General features: G+C 51.8%; 1 pseudogene; it reads left to right on the top strand.

The window, feature by feature from the left end:
• Positions 1-12,157: 12,157 nt before the first annotated feature.
• LOC104669658 lies at positions 12,158-14,175 on the top strand (annotated as a pseudogene).
• The last annotated feature ends 2,512 nt before the right edge of the window (positions 14,176-16,687 follow it).

Genomic DNA, 16,687 nt, shown 5'->3' with positions numbered 1-16,687 from the left:
GCAGGCAGAGGTCAGATCACATCGGGCCTGCAGGTCAAGACGGAGGAAGAAACAGGCGACACAGGACTCAAGGACCGTACCTGCTCCCAGGAGAAGGGAGTTTGCCGTGGGTGCCCCTCCCTGTCTGCTGAGAAAGCTGATTTGACCCACTTCCCTTTAGGACTTTGCAAGAGGCACATCACAGTCACAGGTACTTGTCTCCCAAGAGTCCTTTCAGGGGAGCTGCCCCGCCCATAATTAACCCTGCCTCAGGTATCCCTTTATTAATAGCAACGCAGATGGACTGACACATATCTTTAGTGTCAAGAGACTGTGACAAGAGCAGGAAAGAACCCTTGTGTGCATCCCTCTGAGCGCTGGGAGCTGTTTGTTGTAGTGGCTGCTGTTACTCATCCTGACTGATACACAGACACCACCAGTAGCCCTCTCTCCTGGAGACGCCATGTAAGTTAGGTGAGGCATGACCCAGGAACGCTCGTAAGCTGACTTCCCTCTTACCCCAGGGCCACTGAGCAGGGCCCCCATTATCTAAGATCTGTTGGACACCTGTACACCTGCCATGGCCTGGAGCAGGTGCCAGGCACTGTGGATGATGAATATGAGAACAGCATCATCCCTGCCCTCCTGCAGGTGACTGTCTGGTCAGACCGTGGGATTCCTCCACAAGCACCTCCTCACACACAGCTGACTCATGCCGAGCAGCAGGCGGAGCTTGGGATCGCCTGACCCGCTCCCCTCACCTGGGAGCAGCTTATACAGAAGCGCCTGTAGTTCACACAGGGCTGGTGGTTCCAGCTTCCAAGATGCCCAGAGGCCTCCTTGGCTGCTTGGTGATCAGACCAGGTATGTGCAAAGAGGCATGACTCTTTATTTTCACTTAATTGAAAAAAACCACATCAGCAAAAAGAGCATCTAAGCTCAGTGGCCCTTTCTCCCCCCAACAGTGACCATGGACCTTTCAAAAGATGCTTTATGGGTCATTTGCCAAACCTCCTTCTTCATGCCAAGGTGTGATGAGTCTCACAAATAGGCCAGACCTGGGAGGGGACACATTCAAGACACAGCACCAATGAGAGGCCCAGGGAGAGCAGGTCTCGGGACTGCCCAGCCGTGTGTGCACCAAACGTGGATGTGTCAGTGGCCACGCCAGGAGTTAAGCCCTCACCAGGGGCTCTGGGTGGCTGAGGCCAAGTCTTCTTCAAGAGGTGAGTTCAAATGAGCCACCCATGGCAGAAATACGTAAGGGAGATCCCATGGCGCCCCTGGTTAGAATCCCCTACTAATCCCGCCTGGCTCAGAGGAGAAGTCCTCACAGCAGCCTGCAGTACCCCCCGACTCAGCCTCCTCTTGGTTCGGATTCTCCATGCCCCTCTACCCCTCTCTGTCTCCTCTCCCACAACAGAGAGGGGATCCTGCAGGTTCATCCTGGTGGATTCAAACCCATCTTTGCCACACAGATAGTCATCAGAATGAATGGGCATAATCTATAAAGAGTCCTCTTGAAAAAGAAAAAGGCAGGCCAGGTGCAGTGGCGCACGTCTGTAATCCCAGCACTTTGGGAGGCCGAGGCAGGCAGGTCACCTGAGGTCAGGAATTTGAGACCAGCCTGGCCAACATGGTGAAACCCTGTCTCTACTAAAAATACAAAACCTAGCTGGGCATGGTGGCTCACGCCTGTAATCCCAGCTACTCTGGAGGCTGAGGCAGGAGAATCACTTGAACCTGGAAGGCGGAGGCTGCAGTGAGAGATCATGCCACTGCACTCCAGCCTGAGTGACAGAATGAGACTCTGTCTCAAATAATAATAATAATAATAAAAGAAAAAAAGAAAAATTCAGACAACTAAATGGAAACTGGACAAAAGAGTTGAACCAGCCCTAGCCGGGCGTGGTGACTCGTGCGTGGAATCCCAGCACTTTGGGAGGTCGAGGCAGGTGGATCACGAGGTTAAGAGTTAGAGACTTGGCCGGGCACGGTGGCTCAAGCCTGTAATCGCAGCACTTTGGGAGGCCGAGACGGGCGGATCACGAGGTCAGGAGATCGAGACCATCCTGGCTAACACGGTGAAACCCCGTCTCTACTAAAAATACAAAAAAAAAAAACTAGCCAGGCGAGGTGGCAGGCGCCTGTAGTCCCAGCTACTCGGGAGGCTGAGGCAGGAGAATGGTGTGAACCCGGGAGGCGGAGCTTGCAGTGAGCTGAGATCCGGCCACTGCACTCCAGTCTGGGGGACAAAGCAAGACTCCGTCTCAAAAAAAAAAGAAAAAAAAAAAGAGTTTGAGACCAGCCTGGCCAACATGGTGAAACCCTGTCTCTACTAAAAATACAAAAAATTAGCCGGACGTGGTGGTGTGTGCCCGTAGTCCTAGCTACTCAGGAGGCTGAGGCAGAAGAATTGCTTGAACCCCGGAGGCAGAGGTTGCAGTGAGCCGAGATTGTGCCACTATACTCCAGCCTTGGTGACAGAGTGAGACTCCATCTCAAAAAAAAAAAAAGGCGGGGGGGGGGGAGTTGAGCCAGCCCTTCACAGAAAAGGAAATGTGAAGGAAAAGCCAATGGAAACGTGAATAGGGTCTCAGCTAACAGGATGAGGTATCACGTGTCACCCACCAGACAGGCAAAAATCCCACAACCCAGTCAATGCAAAGGTTGGGAAGAATGGAGAGCAACAAGAACACTCTGCCGCTGCTAAGAATGATTGTGAATTTTTTTTGGTATCCTTGTATATGAAAGGGTGTGTTTTGTGGGTTATGGGGAAAATTCCATGTCTTACCTGGGATGAAATTGTAAAAACTGAAAGCTACTGACTGGCCAGAAGAAACGTGCACTTGTGTTCTCCATTAATGGCACCTCTCAGGTTAATCTCTGTTCTCCACCAATTCTCCAAGAAACAACTTTTTGTAGCTTGGCTTAAGTCTATTTTTCAATTTGTTTTTTATTTTACTATGCCCAAGAGTGTTGCTAGCAACGCAGTCCTCAGGGCCCCAGCCTGGCCAAACCCTCATCCACAGGAAGATGAAGACATTTCCCATGCTCCCCTCAGACGACGGCAGATCACACAGCAATGTAACTGAATCATGTCCATGTGGGTGGGTCTCAGGAAGAGAATGGAAATGGGAGATCACACAGCAATGAAAATGAACCATGTCCGTGTGGGTGGATCTCGGGGGAGGATGGAGGACAAAAATAGGCATCGAGCAGACGCTCAGAGCCATGCAGCGTAGGAGCAGCCACACAGGAGCATTTCCTCACCTCAAAGTTCAAAACTACAGTTGAGGCAACAGAGCAAGACCCTGTCTCCAAAAGACAACAGAAAGTTCCAAAACTAAATGGCATATTGTTTAGGGATGCACACATACGCGGTGAAAGAAATGTACTGTGAAGAAAAGTACGGGAATAATAAAAGACGAAAGCAGCAAGTGATTCCCTCTGCAGGAGAAGAGAAGGGACTGGGACTCGGGCAGGGCCTCCAGGGAGCATCCAAAGTTATATCTCTTCAGATGCTATTCCCTAAACTTGGTGGAGGTCCTCGTGTGCAATGTGTCGATGTTCTTTATACCTTACCCATATTGTACAAATGCTTTTTTCTTTTTTTTTTTTTTTGAGATGGAGTCTCGCTCTGTCACCCAGGCTGGAGTGCAGTGGCCGGATCTCAGCTCACTGCAAGCTCCGCCTCCCGGGTTTACACCATTCTCCTCCCTCAGCCTCCCGAGCAGCTGGGACTACGGGCGCCCGCCACCTCGCCTGGCTAGTTTTTCGTAGTTTTTAGTGGAGACGGGGTTTCACCGTGTTAGCCAGGATGGTCTCGATCTCCTGACCTCGTGATCCGCCTGTCTCGGCCTCCCAAAGTGCTGGGATTACAGGCTTGAGACACCTACAGTGTCAAAGGTGTCTCAAACACCTTTCAATTTTATTGAAAGCCTTTTCTACATCTATTGAGATGATCATGTGGATTTTTTTCTGATTTTGTTAATTCTGTTTGTGTGTTTAATTCTGTTTGCCCGGCCTACAAATGCTTTTTTCTATTCAGTATTTAGAAGACAGTTATAAACAAGATGCATTAAATAGCAAGATGGCCGATGAACATCAGAAAGGAACATCAGGAACATCCGTGAGATTCCATCCACGGAGCCCTCACCATGGAAACCCTTGTGCTCATGGGCCTGGTCTCCTCTCAAGACACAGTCAATTGCTGGGGATCAGAGGCCGCACTCATCATGGCAGAGAGGCAGGACCAGCTGGGAGAGGACCCTTCTATAACACCAACTGCATCACTGGGCTGTGTGGAGGGGCTCAGCTGCCAGAACTCACGGGATATCATTCTGCACCGAAACCCCACAGGAAAAATGGTAAGTTCTCCGTTTCTCCATTAATGGCACCTCTCAGGTTAATCTCTGTCCTCCACCAATTCTCCATGAAACAACTTTTTATAGCTTGGCTTAAGTCTATTTTTCAATTTGTTTTTTATTTTACTAGCTGATTGAAAAGATATATATTGTGTGTGTGTGTGTTTTGTCTCAGTCAGGATACTCGTGGTTTAAGTCCCATTATTATTATTACCAACATCATATAGTTTTTTAAGCTTTTCATTTCCTAAGGGTATTAATCAGGGTCTTTCTGTCTCATGAGACAGAAAACAAATCCAAACTGAGTAAGAGGGAAAAGGATGCATTAATCACTAGAAGTGAGAAGTTCCCAAGCTTAGCTTGCTTGGGGTACAGCTACATCTACAGTTTCCAGTGGCATCCTGTGATTCTCTCTCTACTTCTTCTCTCTACTACTCCTTCTCTCTACTACTTCTCCAACTTTGGCTCTATGTTTAGCCAGACTTAAACAGCAGCACCGGCTCCTCCCAATATCTCCAGCTTCCCAGCTCCCCAACCCTCAAGCTTCAACTGCAGCACAAGCTCCTCCCCGGTCTCCAGCTCCACGATCCTCAAACTGCAACAGCAGCACCGGTTCCTCCCCGGTCTTCAGCTCCATGATCCTCAGACTAGAACAGCAGCACCAGCTCCCCACTGGATTTCCAGCTCAATGACTCTCAGACTTGACAGGCAGCAGCGGCTCCCCCCAAAGGCTCTAAGCTCCACAACCCTCAACCTAGAACAGCAGCACTGGCTCCTCCCCGGGTCTCAGGCTCCACGACCCTCAGACTTCAGAAGCTGTAATACCGGCTTCTCCCTGGGTTTCCAGCTATGTAACCATCAGACATGAACCGCAGCAGCACCGGCTCCTCCCCATCTCCAGCTCCACGATCCTCAAACTGCAACAGCAGCACCAGTTCCTCCCTGGGTCTCCAGCTCCACGATCCTCAACCTAGAACAGCAGCACCAGCTCCTCCCTGGGTCTCCAGCTCAATGACTCTCGGACTTGAAAGGCAGCACCAGCTCCTCACAAAGCCTCCAGCTCCAAGACCCTCAAACTAGAACAAGTCTGAGGGTCGTGGAGCTGCAGACCCAGGGAGGAGTCGGTGCTGCTTTTCTAGTCTGAGGGTCGTGGATCTGGAGACCCAGGCTGGAGCTGGTGCTGCTGTTCTGGTTTGAAGGTCGTGGAGCTGGAGACCCAGGGAGGAACCATTTGAACAGCAGCACTGGTTCCTCCCTGGGTCTCAAGCTCCACGACCCTCAGACTTTAGAAGTTGTAATACCGGCTTCTCCCTGGGTTTCCAGCTATATAACCCTCAGACATGAACCGCAGCAGCACCGGCTCCTCCCCATCTCCAGCTCCACAAGCCTCAAACTACAACAGCAGCACCGGCTCCTCCCTGGGTCTCCAGCTCCCAAACCCTCAAACTTCAACTGAAGCACCGGATCCTCCCCACAGTTGAACAGCAGCACAGGCTCCTCCCCAAAGCTCCAGGTCCACAACCCTTTGACTTAAATGGGGATAGCACTGGCTCCTCCCTAGGTCTCCAGCTCCACGACCCTCACACTAGAACACCAGAACTCACCCCTCCCCGCTCTCCAGCTCCACGACCCTCAGACTTGAACAGCAGCAGCGGCTCCTCCCTAGGTCTCCAGCTCCGTGACTCTCAACATGAAACAGCAGCACCAGCGCCTCTGCACAACCTGAACCCCACGACCCTCAGACTCGGACCACAGCAGCACCAGCTCCCCACCAAGTCTCCAGCTCAGACTCGGACCACAGCAGCACCAGCTCCCCACCAAGTCTCCAGCTCCACAACCCTCAGGCTTAAACAACAGCATCACCAGCTCCTCCCTGGGTCTTGAGCTCCATGATCCTCACACTAGAACAAAAGAACCGGCTCCTCCCCGAGACTTCAGCTCCATGGGCCTCAAACTAAAACAGCAGCACCAGCTCCTCCCTGGGTCTCCAGCTCCACTGCCTCACACTAGGACAGCAGCACTGGCTCGTTCCATAACCCTCAAATTTAAACAGTAGCAACACTGACTCCTCCTAAGTCTCCAGCTCCGTGACCCTCAAACTAAAACAACAACGGTCCTGCCTGGGTCTCCACTCTACAAACCTCACACTGGAACAGCAGCACCAACTCATCCCTGGGTTTCCAGCTCCGTGACCCTGAAACTAGAACACCACCGGCTCCTCCATGGGTCTCCAGCTCCATGACCCTCAAACCAGAAAAGCACCTGCTCCTGCTCGGATCTCCAGCTCCACGACCCTCAAACTGGATCAACACTGGCTCCTTCTCGGGTCTCCAACTCCACGACCCTCAGGTGAGGGATGGCTTCCCCTCAGGTCCTCTCCTAATGTCCATCTCCTGGTGACCTGGAAAGGCTCATAGCTGGCAGTGACCACAGCTGTCCAGTCTTGGGCCTCTCTGCAGAGCTGACACAGGGCTGGCAGTCTCACTCCCTGACATCTGGGGCCTGGAGCTCTGGGGGCATCTACAGCCTTGGGAGGGTCACAAAGTCCTTCCCTCTGCCTTTCCCTCAGCTCAGTTGGGAGGGGCATCCCAGGTGGCAGGCGACAGCTTGGACAATGCGTCTTTCAGGGTCCAGTCAGCAGTCTGCACAGGGAAAGTTAAGATTTTTTTCTTTTCTTTCTTTCTCTTTTTTTTTTTTTTTGAGACAGAGTCTCGCTCTGTTGCCCAGGCTGGAGTGCAGTGGCACAATCTCGGCTCACTGCAAGCTCCGCCTCCCGGGTTCACGCCATTCTCCTGCCTCAGCCTCCCAAGTAGCTGGGACTACAGGCACCCGCCACCATACCTGGCTAATTTTTTTTTTTTTTTTTTGTATTTTTATTAGAGACGGGGTTTCACCATGTTAGCCAGGATGGTCTCGATCTCCTGACCTCCTGATCTGCCGGCCTCGGCCTCCCAAAGTGCTGGCATTAGAGATGTGAGCCACCATGCCTGGATGGAAAAATTAAGATTTAATGTTGGCTGGGCGCAGTGGCTCACACCTGTAATTCCAGCACTTTGGAAGGCCAAGACAGGTGGATCACTGGAGCCCAGGAGTTCAGGACCATCCTGGGCAACATGGTGAGACCCAATCTCTACAAAATGTTAAAAAACAAGCCAAATGTGGTGGTGCATACTTATAGTCCCAGCTACTCGAGAGGGTGAGGTGGGAGGATCGCTCGAGCTTGGGAAGTTGAGGTTGCAGTGGGCTGAGATTGTGCCACTGCACTCCAGTCTGGGCAACAGAGCAAGACCCTGTCTCTCTCTCTCTCTCTCCTTCTCTCTCTCTCTCTATATATATATATGTATGTATGTATATATATGTGTGTGTATATATGTATATGTGTGTGTGTGTATATATATATATGTTGGGCAGTGGCTCATGCCTGTAATTCCAACACTTTGGGAGGGCAGACTTCTTGAGCCCAGGAGTTGGAGACCAGCCTGGGCAATATGGTGAAATCCCAACTTTACAGAAAATACAAAAAATAGCTGGGTGTGGTGGTGCATGCCTGTAGTCCCAGCTACTTAGGAAACTAAGGCAGGAGGATTGCTTAAACCCAGGATGTCCAGGCTGCAGTGAGCCATGATCGTCCCTCTGCACTCCAGCGTGTGAAACAGAGAGAGACCCTGTCTCAAAAAAAAAAAAAAAAAAAAAAAAAAAAAGCCAGGCACGGTGACCCACGCCGGTACAATCCCAGCACTTTGGGAGACCGAGGTGGGCAAATCATGAGGTTAGGAGATCGAGACCATCCTGGCTAACACGGTGAAACCCCGTCTCTACTAAAAATACAAAAAATTAGCCGAGCAAGGTGGCGGGCGCCTGTAGTCCCAGCTACTCGGGAGGCTGAGGCAGGAGAATGGTGTGAACCCGGGAGGTGGAGCTTGCAGTGAGCCGAGATCCTGCCACTGCACTCCATGCTGGGCAACAGAGCAAGACTCCGTCTCAAAAAAAAAAAAAAAGTAGTAAATGGGGATTAAATGGGATAAAGAAGACAGTGAAGAATAGAGAAACAGGGCTGGACGTGGGGGCTCACACCTGTAATCCCAGCACTTTGGGAGGCCAAGGTGGGCGGATCACCTGAGGTCAGGAGTTCAAGACCAGCCTGACCAACATGGAGAAAACCCATCTGCATTAAAAATACAAAATTAGCCAGGTGTGGTGGCGCACGCCTGTAATCCCAGCTACTCGGGAGGCTGAGGCAGGAGAATCACTTGAACTCGGAGGCAGAGGTTGCGGTGAGCCGAGATTGCGCCTTTGCACTCCATCCTGGCGACTGAGTGAGACTCCATCTCAAACCGAACGGTGGGTGTGGGGAGCAGCTGCTGCCTCTAGGGCTGAGAGAAAATACCCAAGGAAAGAACAGACTGGGGAGGGCCCTGCCCAAGGTGGGGCCCAGGTCTTGCTGGAGAGGATGTGGCTACGGACCCCGGAATGGCAGGGAAGCTTGCTGGGCACCCCAGTGATGGCAGCGAGGGTCATCTACTGCGGCCCCTGCAGGGAGGGTGCAGGGAGGAGATGGACAGCCCCCAGCCGCCATGGGGGCCACTGCGATGGGGCCGAGCAGGGTCGCCCGCAGGAGAGGGAGCAGCACTGTCGGGCAGAAAGGGGTCCCAATGCAGAGCTGGGGCCACGCTTCAGGGCCCAGGGTGGGAAGTGGGAGTGGTGCCTGCTTCAGGTACCCGGCTAGTGGTACAGTCACTACACCCACCTCACCGAGCGTGCTGGGTTCCTGGGCCTCAGGAGGAGGCTTTGCTTGGGCTGCCCGAGGACTCATCCCCAGGGTCCCCCTGGCATCAAGGTGACCGTAGAGCCTGTCACTCCCAATAGCCAGGCCCAGGGCTGTGATTAGCTCTGCCCCGGGCCACTCCTGAGCGCCAGGGCGATGTTGCCTCTGCCCCAGATCCTAGCCGGGGCCCGGTGAGGATCAGAAGCCCCCACCCCAGGCTGCGAGGGGGTGTAGCCAGGGCTACAAGCTCCATGGAGCTGGTGGGAGCCAGGAACAGGCAGGAGCCCCCATCAGGCACAGCTGTAGCCGCCCAAGTAGGGGCTGTAGACCCAGGCTTCCCTGTGCTCTTGGAGGCCTAGGAAGGACCCCCTCCTTGCCTTTGCAGGCTTGGAGGTGCCTCATCCCACTGCCTGGCCTCTCCCCACTCCTGGCACACCCTCTGATTTCGGAGTGGGGTTGGAGCCAAGCCCGGCACTGTGGCAGCCCGACTGAGTACGTGCATACTCGGGCCCTGCCACCTCAGCCGCCTCTGGACTTTGGGTGCAGATATGGGGGCTGCTGAGGGCAGCTCAGCACTGGGCTGCTGCAATTTTCCCTTGGCAAGAACGGCCTAGATGTCATGGACAGCAGTGGGAGGCAGACAGGCTCCTGGGTGGAAGAGGGCAGGTCCTCGGTACGGCCCCACCTTCCAGCCAGGGAGGGCAGTTCCTTCCCTCTGAGGTCCGTAAAAACCCTGCAGGATCAGCCAGAGCAGGGGAGAGAACAGAGAGACGGGAGGACCAGCTGCAGAGAGGAGCTACCCTGTCTGCTGAGAGCTGAACACTCCGTGGGGATAACCTGCCTACAGAGAGGAGCTGCCCCCCCAGCGTTCTCCTCTGAGCTGTTCTAACACTCAATAAAGCTCCTCTTCGTCTTGCTCACCCTCCACTTGTCTGTGTACCTCATTCTTCCTAGACACAGGACGAGAACTCAGGCAATGGTGCCAGCAGCCACAGACGTTTCCAGCCAGAAAAGCAACACCCCAAGCATCTCGTAATGCCAGGAGTGGCTGGGGTGCCAGCCGGACATGTTCAGGACCCACTCATGGGTGCCACCCAGTGCCACTCACTGGAGTGCAGGAGAAACTTGCTGGAGGGTGTGCACCAAGGGTCACCCGCACACCAAGGGTGAAGGATGGACCCAGAGCTGGAAGGAAAACCCTAGATAGAACATTGTCCATTTCCTCCTTAGTGCGCGCTACTGACGAGGCCTAACATTGATCTCCCTGCAGAGAAGAAATGTGCACCGGGAGCAGCTCCAGGCACAGGCAGGGAGCTCGGCCTCTTCCCACAGCCCTCCCCCCTCCTCCTTTCTCTGTGTCACCCCTCGCCCTCCCATTCCTCTTACCTTCTCATTCTCTCTGCCTTACAACACTGTTCATCATTTCTCATGGATAAGTAAATAGCAGGGTCTTTTGGCCATTTCACAATTGTGGCACTTAATAGCATGGTGGGAATTCTCTGACACATCTCATTCCAGAGGTGAGGCCTGTGTCCCCTCCCAGAGACCTTCCTGCCACTGCTTCAGCTGACTTCTTAGGCTGGGTCATAAAGCGTCTTGCAGCTTTGACCTTGTTCCCAGAGATGCTTTTCTCTTGAAACCTGAGCAGCCATGTAAGAAAACCAAGGACCTGAACGCCGCCACCATGCCAGAGAGGCTGCCTGTAGACCCTCAGATCATCAGTTCCAGCTGAGCCCATCTGTCCTTGTCAGCTCAGGCTGCCATCACAGAATACTATAGACAGGGCCGCTCAAACAACAGAAATGCGTGTTCCCACAGCTCAGGGGGCTGGAAGTCCCAGATCAAGGTGTCTGCAGGTTTGGTCTCTGGGGAGGCCTCTCTCCATGGTTTGCAGACGGCCGCCTTCTGGCTGCTTTGTCCTCATAAGTTCTTTCCTCTGCATCACACTCTGGTGTCCTTTCCTCTTATATGGACACTAGTCCTCTTAGATAGGGACCCACCCTTACAGCCTCATTTTACCCTGATTACCTCCTTAAAGGCCCTATCTCCAATACGCTCACATTGGGAATTAGGATGTGAGTGTCTATATGTGAGGGGACACAATTCAGTTCCTAACACCGTGCTTCAGCCACCCCAGTCGAGGCACCAGACATGGGAGCAAAGAAGCCATCTTGGAGGCAGACGGTGCAGCCTGCACTGAGCCACCCCAGCTACTGGAGTCATGTCTGCTGAGACACAAGGCGGGCGGATCATGAGGTCAGGAGATCGAGACCATCCTGGCTAACACGGTGAAACCCCGTCTCTACTAAAAAATACAAAAAACTAGCCGGGCGTGGCAGCGGGCGCCTGTAGTCCCAGCTACCCGGGAGGCTGAGGCAGGAGAATGGCATGAATCCGGGAGGCAGAGCTTGCAGTGAGCTGAGATCTGGCCACTACAGTCCAGCCTGGGTGAGAGAGCGAGACTCCGTCTCAAAAATAAATAAATAAATAAAGAGTTTGGAATGCAAAAGAGGCAAGGGGACCAGGGAGGTGCCGGGCGTGGCTTGCCCTGGTGGTCCTCTTGAACTTTTGTTCCATTTGGTGAAGGGGCTGGTGTCATCATGGATCCTGCCAGGTTATACACTAGTCCTAGTCAATCTCTTAATCACTCTGCAGCCGGCAGTGGGTTCCGCCCCTGAAGTTATCTTTTGTTGGAGAGAGAATTCTGGAGGTGCCTGGTCCCTATCAGAATCCGACCCCTGAAGCTTCTAAGGAAATATATGGCCAGATAAGACAGCATGGTGTGTGCTGAACACGTGTCCAGGTAAATAATTGTGCATAAGGCCTGGGAGTATAGGATGAGGAAGGAAACGGGGTAGGACTCTGAGGCTGTGTTTCAAAATGAGAGGTAACATACAGGCAGTTTGTCTCAAAGTTGTATCTTGAGACCTGGAGCCAGGAGAGGAAAACATAAAGAAGAAAGAGCAGTTTAAAATGCAGTTTGAAGACCCAAGGGGCCTTCGAGATGCTTTAGGCCACTTGCCTTGGTCTCAAAATGGCTGCCGCAATGGCCAGTCCATCGCAGGGGATTCAGCAGCTGCTGTAGGCTGAGAAGCAGGATGCCGAGGTGTCTGATGCCCTCAAAAGAAAGAACTGGAGGCTAAGGTGGATGGATCATGAGGTCAGAAGATCGAGACCATCCTGGCTAACACAGTGAAACCCTGTCTCTACTAAAATACTAAAAATACAAAAATTAGCCAGGGGTGGTGGTACTGGGGGAAGCCGCCTGAATTTTTCAACGTAGGTTCTTTCTATTTTCCATAAGTGTTGGGTGGCTGAGAAACAAAGAGAGACAGTAAAAAGAGAGGAATTTTACAGCTGGGCCACCAGGGGTGACATCACATATTGGTAGGACCATGATGCCCGCCTGAACCTCAAAACCAGCAAGTTTTTATTAAGGGTTTCGAAAGGGGAGGGGGTGTACGAACAGGGAGTAGGTCCAAAATCACATGCTTCAAAGGGCAAAAAGCAGAACTACTAATAAGGGTCTAACAAAGATCACATGCTTCTGAGGGAACAGGACAAAAGGCAAAAGCAGAACTACTGATAAGAGTTCAGCCGGGCGTGGTGGCTCAAGCCTGTAATCCCAGCACTTTGGGAGGCCGAGACGGGCGGATCACAAGGTCAGGAGATCGAGACCATCCTGGCTAACACGGTGAAACCCCGTCTCTACTAAAAAATACAAAAAACTAGCCGGGCGAGGTGGCGGGCGCCTGTAGTCCCAGCTACTCGGGAGGCTGAGGCAGGAGAATGGCGTGAACCCGGGAGGCGGAGCTTGCAGTGAGCTGAGATCCGGCCACTGCATTCCAGCCTGGGCGACAGAGCAAGACTCCGTCTCAAAAAAAAAAAAAAAAAAAAAAAAGAGTTCAACAAAGATCAGAAGGCAAAGGGCAAAAGCAGAACCACTGATAAGGGTCTATGTTCAGCGGTGCACGTATTGTCTTGATAAACATCTTAAACAACAGAAAACAGGGTTCGAGAGCAGAGAACTGGTCTGATCACAAATTTACCAGGGTGGAGTTTCCCAACCCTAGTAAGCCTGAGGGTACTGCAGGAGACCAGGGTGTATCTCAGTCCTTATTTCAACTGCATAAGACAGACACTCCCAGAGTGGCCGTTTATAGACCTCCCCCCAGGAATGCATTCCTTTCCCAGGGTATTAATATTAATATTCCTTGCTAGGAAAAGAATTTAGCAATAGCTCTCCTACTTGCACATCCATTTATAGGCTCTCTGCGAGAAGAAAAATATGGCTCTTTTTGCCCAACCCTGCAGGCAGTCAGACCTTATGGTTGTCTTCCCTTGTTCCCTAAAAATCACTGTTATTCTGTTCTTTTTCAAGGTGCACTGATTTCACATTGTTCAAACACACATGTTTTACAATTTGTACAGTTAACACAATTATCACAGTGGTCCTGAGGTGACATACATCCTCAGCTTACAAAGATAACAGGATTAAGAGATTAAAGTAAAGACAGGCATAAGAAATTATAAAAGTATTATTTGGGAACTGATAAATGTCCGTGAAATCTTCACAATTTATTTTCCTCTGCCATGGCTCCAGTCAGTCCCTGTGTTCGGGGTCCCTGATTTCCCGCAACATGGTGGCACGTGCCTGTAGTCCCAGCTACTCAGGAGGCTGAGGCAGAGAAGTGTTTGAACCTAGGAGGTAGAGGTTGCAGTAAGCTGAGATCACCACCACTACACTCCAGCCTGGGCCACAGAGCGAGACTCCATCTCAAAAAAAAAGAGAAAGAACTGGAGGCTGATGCAGGCCAAAGAAGCAGCTCAGGCTGAAATTGAACAGTACCACCTGCAGAGGGAGAAAGAGTTGAAGGCCAAGGAAGCTGCGGCATTGGGATCCACGGCACTGGCAGCACCGAAGCGGAGAAGGAGGCCCAGGAGAAGATGACCATCCTCCAGACCTACGTTCCTCACAACAGGGATGAAGTCTGGGATAACCTCCTGGCTTTTGTCTGTGACATTCGGCCAGAAATCCTTGAAAACTACCACATAAATGGATAGAAGAAGAAAGAAGCACCTGTCCTGTGGGTTGGCATTTTAGACACCCTCATGGAATATGAAGCTTTAGCACAGCTCTTGTTATATTCTTATGAAATGGTGAAGGGGGCCTGCCCCTACACACCTGTGCGTATTTCTTGCAAGGTGGGGACAAGAGACTGAGAAAAGAAATAAGACACAGAGAAAAAGTATAGAGGAAGAAAAGTGGGCCCAGGGGACCAGCACTCAGCAAGTGAGGGCCTGCACCAGCGCTGGTCTCTGAGTTCCTCAGTATTTATTGATCACTATCTCTATTATCTCGGTGAGGGTAATGTGGCAGGACTACAGGGTAATTGTGGGGAGAGGGTCAGCAGGAAAACATGAGCAAAGGAATCTGTGTCATAAATAAGTTTAAAGAAAAGTGCTATGCCTGGATGTGCATGTAGGCCATCTGGGCACGTAGGCCAGATTTATGTTTAACTTTACACAAACATCTCAGTGCAGTAAAGAGTGGCAGTATAGGCCGGGCGCGGTGGCTCAAGCCTGTAATCCCAGCACTTTGGGAGGCCGAGACGGGCGGATCATGAGGTCAGGAGATCGAGACCATCCTGGCTAACACAGTGAAACCCCGTCTCTACTAAAAAAATACAAAAAACTAGCCGGGCGAGGTGGTGGCGCCTGTAGTCCCAGCTACTCGGGAGGCTGAGGCAGGAGAATGGCGGGAACCCGGGAGGCGGAGCTTGCAGTGAGCTGAGATCCGGCCACTGCACTCCAGCCTGGGTGACAGAGCAAGACTCCGTCTCAAAAAAAAAAAAAAAAAAAAAAAAAGAGTGGCAGTATAGGCCGGGCACGGTGGCTCAAGCCTGTAATCCCAGCACTTTGGGAGGCCGAGACGGGTGGATCACGAGGTCAGGAGATCAAGACTATCCTGGCTAACACGGTGAAACCCCGTCTCTACTAAAAAAATACAAAAAACTAGCCGGGCGAGGTGGCGGGCGCCTGTAGTCCCAGCTACTCTGGAGGCTGAGGCAGGAGAATGGCGTGAACCCGGGAGGCGGAGCTTGCAGTGAGCTGAAGTGAGCTGAGATCCAGCCACTGCACTCCAGCCTGGGCGGCAGAGCGAGACTCTATCTCAAAAAAAAAAAAAAAAAAAAAAAAAAAAAAAAAAGAGTGGCAGTATTGTCAACAGCATGTCTCATCTCCAGCCATGGGGCGGTTTTCTCCTATCTCAGTAAATAGAATGTACAGTCGGGTTTTACACCGAGACATTCCATTCCCAGGGACGAGCAGGAGACAGATGCCTTCCTCTTATCTCAACTGCAAAGAGGACTTCCTCTTTCACTAATTCTCCTCAACACAGACCCTTTACGGGTGTCGGGCTGGGGGACTGTAAAGTCTTTCCCTTCCCACGAGGCCATATCTCAGGCTGGCTCAGTGTGGGGAAACCTTGGACAATGCCCAGGCTTTCTTGGACAGAGGTCCCTGTGGTTTTCCGCAGTGCATTGTCCCTGGTAATTGAGAATGGAGAATGGTGATGACTTTTACCAAGCCTGCTGCCTGCAAACACATTTTTAACAAAGCACATCCTGCATAGCCCTAAATCCATTAAACCTTGAGTCAATACAGCACATGTTCCTGCGAGCACAGGATTGGGGCTAGGGTTACAGATTAACAGCATTTCCAAGCAGAAGAAGTTTTCTTAGTACAGATCAAAATGGAGTTTCTTATGTCATCCTTTTTCTACCTGGGCACCCTACTAGTCTGATCTCTCTTTCCCTCACATTTCACCCTTTTCTTTTCGACAAAACCGCCATCATCATCATGGCTCGTTCTTGATGGTCGCTGTCTCTTCGGAGCTGCTGGATACACCTGCAAACTAACAACAGAGAGAACAGGCACACAAGGATTAATACGAAATTTACGGTAGTGGAACTTCCGAGGGTTTTAGCCCAAGTGACAGGGTTAAGACTTGCGAGGCCATCAGCCACTCCCACGATTGCCTCAGTTCCTGGTACCACATTTAAATGGGCTTTCAATGCTTCGAAAATTTATTCTTTTGGCCGGGCGCGGTGGCTCAAGCCTATAATCCCAGCACTTTGGGAGGCCGAGACGGGCGGATCATGAGGTCAGGAGATCAAGACCATCCTGACTAACACGGTGAAACCCCGTCTCTATTAAAAAATACAAAAAAACTGGCCGGGCGCGGTGGCTCAAGCCTGTAATCCCAGCACTTTGGGAGGCCAAGATGGGCGGATCACGAGGTCAGGAGCTCGAGACCATCCTGGCTAATACGGTGAAACCCCATCTCTATTAAAAAAATACAAAAAAACTAGCCGGGCGAGTTGGTGGGCGCCTGTAGTCCCAGCTACTAGGGAGGCTGAGGCAGGAGAATGGCGTAAACCCGGGGGGCGGAGCTTGCAGTGAGCTGAGATCCGGCCACTGCACTCCAGCCTGGGCAACAGAGCAAGACTCCGTCTCAAAAAAAAAAAAAGAAATACAAAAAACTAGCCAGGTGAGGTGGCGGGCGCCTGTAGTC

This window comes from Rhinopithecus roxellana, chromosome 16, assembly GCF_007565055.1.
Source record: "Rhinopithecus roxellana isolate Shanxi Qingling chromosome 16, ASM756505v1, whole genome shotgun sequence".
NCBI lineage: Eukaryota > Metazoa > Chordata > Mammalia > Primates > Cercopithecidae > Rhinopithecus > Rhinopithecus roxellana.
Note: the sequence above shows the minus strand (reverse complement) of the source record. Positions and strands in the feature narration are given on the sequence as shown.